The following is a 4530-nucleotide window of genomic DNA, read 5'->3' on the forward strand; positions in this document are numbered from 1 at the left end:
GAGAGAGAGAGAGAGAGAACAGGGAAGAGAGAGAGAGAGAGAGAGAGAACAGGGAAGGGGAGGAGATTAAAGAGAGGAGGGGAAAGAGGAGGAAAAGAGAAAGAGAAGGGGAGGGGAGAGAGAGGGGGAGGAGAGTGGGAAGGAGGAAAAAGGAGAATTTACAAGTTCTATCATTTACTCACACAAGCAAGAAAGCAAGCAAGCAGGGCACCGTTGACAAATGATTCAGAGATGAATCAGCAAGGCCTTCAGAGGGAGCAGCTCCCACCCACTCCCCCAAGCCAGAGCCTAAATGCTGCATTGATATCATTAATCTGAGGAAAGGATGTTTAAATAAGGGAAAATCAGGACAAAGGAGGAGGGGAACCAAAGCCCAGTTAATGGAAACCACGTACACGGATTATTTCTTTAATGGATAGCTTGATTTAATCTCCTGGATAAAAAATACCCTGCATTAATTCAACCCTAAATAATCCCAATGCAGCTTTCTTGCAGGGGGGAGGGGGATGTCACAGGGCAAAGCTTTCCCCTCTTCCACCAACTGTCCTCAAGGAGGTCCTTGTTGTCTCTTTTCTAGTAAGAAATTTAACATGAATTCTGTTCCATCTGGGGAGAGCAAGCTCCTCCTCTCCCTCCATCTGGGAAGATTTTGATGAGTGTTGTTGGCTGTAAACTGAGGGCCAATGAAAGAGCTGAGGCTTGCTGGTCATTGTTTAAATAAAGCAGATGGGTAAATATAATGAATCTGCCTCCATGGCAACTCTTGGGTCTGGCTGTGTTGAGTTTCAGGTAGGATTTCAGTTTTCTCTGGGGGCCTAGAGAATCAGAAAGCTGAGTGAACTTTTAAATCATAGTTATTCATTTGGAGGCTCCAAGGTAAGAAGTCATGGGCCAGCCTGATTTTCATTACTGGGCTCTTTGATTAGTGAATGAGGGGGTTGACATGACATGCACCTCTAGAGATTTGGGTTTTTCCATAACTCTTCCCTTATTAAATTTCTGCTTGTCCTTCAAGACCCAATGCAGATGTCACTTCCTTAATGAAACCTCCCCCAACCTCATGCCTATTGGAAGTGATACGTCCCTCTTCAAATTTCTTACAGTCCAATTGGACTTCTCTTTTAACCTAATCACATTCAATCTCACATCACTTGTTTGAGGGCAGGTCTTAGAAATCTGACAACTCTACAACCCCAACAACTCTACCTTGTCATTTTATTCCCAGTGTCCAAAGCATTAAAAGTGTTAGGTTTTGAAATGAATAAATCCTGGCTTCAAATTCTACCTCTGGCGACCGCTAGGTAGCACAGCGGAGAGAACACCAGGACTTGAGTCAGTAGGATCTCTTCTGGAAAGGCTAGAAAATCAGAAAGCTGAATGAACTTTTAAATCATAGTTATTCATTTGGCAGGTCCAAGGTAAGAAGTCATGGGTCAGCCTCATGCTCATCTGACCTCATCTGACCTCAAACACTTCCAAACTGTGTGACCCTGAGCAAGTCATTTAATCCCAATCATCTAGCCCTTAACTGTTCTTCTACCTTAGAATTAATACTTAGTGTCAATTCTAAAAAAGAAGTTAAGGATTTTGTTGTTTTGTTTTTTTTAACTAGGTAAAGATTTGATTAACCTTTTTTCCAAATCTTAATTCCAGGCTTGTTCGGCTTAGTTAGGTTACAAAGAATGAATTGCGTATAAGCAATAAATGAAAAGAGCTTCAATGTCCAATGAGCTTCAAAATATTAGAGATCTAATTCTCTAGATCTGTAAATAAAAACAAGGAAAAAAAGGAAAAGGAAAAAAAAAGGCAGTCACACCATATAAAATAGCTCCATATAACTTCCAAATTTTAACTTTCAGAAGTTGATACTCAATATAATTTGCCTCATTCTTAGAAGCCTCATCAAAGTTCTTAACAAGATCTGAGACTTCATCATCATCCACTTCCCCAGTAGCAAGGGGTGCTTTTCCATCCGCAGGCTGTTTGGACAGAGCCTTTGCCAGTCTTCTCAAGTTAGTCCAACTGTCAACTCCAAACTGGTTTAAGACGCTGGGGAGCATTTCTGTTAGAGGCTGGTAATTGTGAAAGTGTTTGGCACCAATGATGCCTGAACTTTAGGATCACTGTTTCCTGGATGGTAAACATATTCACCTCTTCAATACCAGAGATATCATTTACTCCTACTTTCTTTAAGGAAAATTGAAGTTTCTTATCATCTGCTATAGCCATTCTATGAACCACCTTCTTTCTCTGAGCAGTTCCTTTCCGACCAATGAGTACTTGTGCCTTCAGCTTGGCAAGTTTCTCTTGGTTCATAATCATCTTGCCAGCAAAAGGATCAGAGCTGCACAGATTGGGAGAAGAGTGGGGTGTGGTTACTCCAGGGGTCACAGGTAGAAGAGTCAAAGATAGGGGAACACATGTGGGATAGCAAGATGGCAGCCAGAGAGGAAGCTGGGAGTAATGCCTGGCTTCTTCCTTCATTAAGGGCTTAAAAAACATTTTTTTTTTAATTCTATCTCTGTCACTAACTTTAAGACCCTGGGCAAGTCATGTCATGTCACCTTTATCTATCTCAAATAGTTCCCTAGGACTTAACTACTAAATTATAAATGTATGGCAACCTGCATTAATGGAGGTAGTTCCCTGCCCTGTAATTCCCCCATCCTGACAAAATCATAAATCTTTTACATGTAGTTTTGTAGAGCATTGCATATAGTAGGCATTTAAGCAATGTGTTTAATTGGATTGGAGCAGATTTTTAATGCTTTCCCTCATTGAAATGGTTCAATTGTATATTTATACTTAATTCCCAAAGACTCTAAGTTCTATAAAAGAGACTTATAATGTTCCATTTCATTTTATGATTGCAAATCTGAGTTTACAAAACAAGCAAATCTGGAGATGATAAATGAAAAATTAAAAAGACTTTTCACTCCGCTAAAGGGGTAACTATTAGATTTCCTTTAAAATACCAATGCCCCTAATTTAAGTAGGAAAAAAGAGTGGAAAGAGGACTGGATTTGGAAATAAGAGAATGTAGGTTCAAATCCAGGGACAGTAAATAGAGTCCTGGGTCTGGAGCCAGGAAGACTCATGTTCCTGAGTTCAAATCTGACCTCAGACGCATACTATCTGTATGACCCTGGACAAGTCACTTAACCCTGTTTGCTTCAGTTTCCTTATCTGTAAAATGAGCTGAAGAAGGAAATGGCAACTCATTCCAGTATCATTACCAAGAAAATCCTAAAAGGGGTCACAAAGAATTGGACACAGCTGAAAAAAGGTGAATAACGGGGTTCAATTCCTGATTCTAATACTTGCCCTGGGCATGTGACATCAAGTTCTTTCTCCCCTCTGTGTCTCAGTTCCCTCATCTGAAAATGAGAGGTGAGACTAAACCAAATATTCTCTGGGATCCTTTTTAAGCTCTATAATCCTGTTTGATTCCTGACATGTATACACATATGCACACACGCACACATATGCACACACGCACACAAATGCACACACAATTAACCTCAGAATAGCAGATTTGTAAATGATTTCAGAGATCTAGTCCAACCCAACCTGCAAAATGAGCCTCTTCTCTTACAGCAACCTTGATAAGTGGTCTTCCAGCTTCTATATGAATCCCTCCAATGAGGATGCTCTCTCTTCCTTTTGAAAAATGTCCTAAGAATCACAACATCTTAGAACTGTAATGAACCTGAAAAAGTCACCTTTTTGACTGTGACCTAGTCACTTAATAATAGTTGCTATTTACATAGTTGGGGCAACTAGGTGGGACGGTGGATAAAGGACTGGGCTTGAAATCGGGAAAATACCTTCATGAGTTCAAATCTAGACTTAGCCACTAGCTAGTTGTGTGACCCTGGACAAGTCACTTAAGTTTATCTCAATTTCCTCATCTGTAAAATGAGCTGTTGAAGAAACTACTCCCAGATCTTTCCTGAGAAAACCCTCCAAATAGGGTCACAAAGAGTTAGACAACTACAACAAAACAACTACAACAAAAATTTACATAGTACAATAGAAAGAATACAATGACCTAGGAGTTACAGGACCCAAGTTCAAATTCTAGCCCTGATATTTTACATATGTGTTTCTTTGGACAAGTCCCTTTATCCAAGGCAAGTCTCTGGCCCTAATTTCCCATCTGTAAAGCGAGGAGTGTGACATGGATCCTCTCTAAATTCCTCTCAGCTCAATGGCAATCCTGTGAAGCAAACAATACAGTTATCACTGTCTCCGTATTACAGATGAGGAAATCAGAGGCACTAAATGAATTCCCCACAGTTTCAGAGATGTCATTCAATGTCATGTCACTAACTTCAAATCCAGAATTCTATTCCTTATACCATGCTTAGCCTGTTTGGGTTTCAGGTTTAGTTATTTGTTCTTCTAAATCTTAGAACCTTACTTTTAGGAAGGAAGGAAACAAACATTTATTAAGTGCTTACTATGTTCCAGGGACTGTGCTAAATGGTGAGGATACATATACAAACAAAAAGAGAGCTCCTGCTCTAA

General features: G+C 40.0%; 1 pseudogene; it reads right to left on the reverse strand.

Moving 5' to 3' along the window:
* Window positions 1-2316, reverse strand: part of LOC123255055 — a 118424-nt pseudogene extending 116108 nt beyond the window's left edge.
* Window positions 2317-4530: the final 2214 nt, after the last annotated feature.

Source organism: Gracilinanus agilis, chromosome 1, assembly GCF_016433145.1.
Source record: "Gracilinanus agilis isolate LMUSP501 chromosome 1, AgileGrace, whole genome shotgun sequence".
In the NCBI taxonomy this organism is placed as follows: Eukaryota; Metazoa; Chordata; class Mammalia; order Didelphimorphia; family Didelphidae; genus Gracilinanus; species Gracilinanus agilis.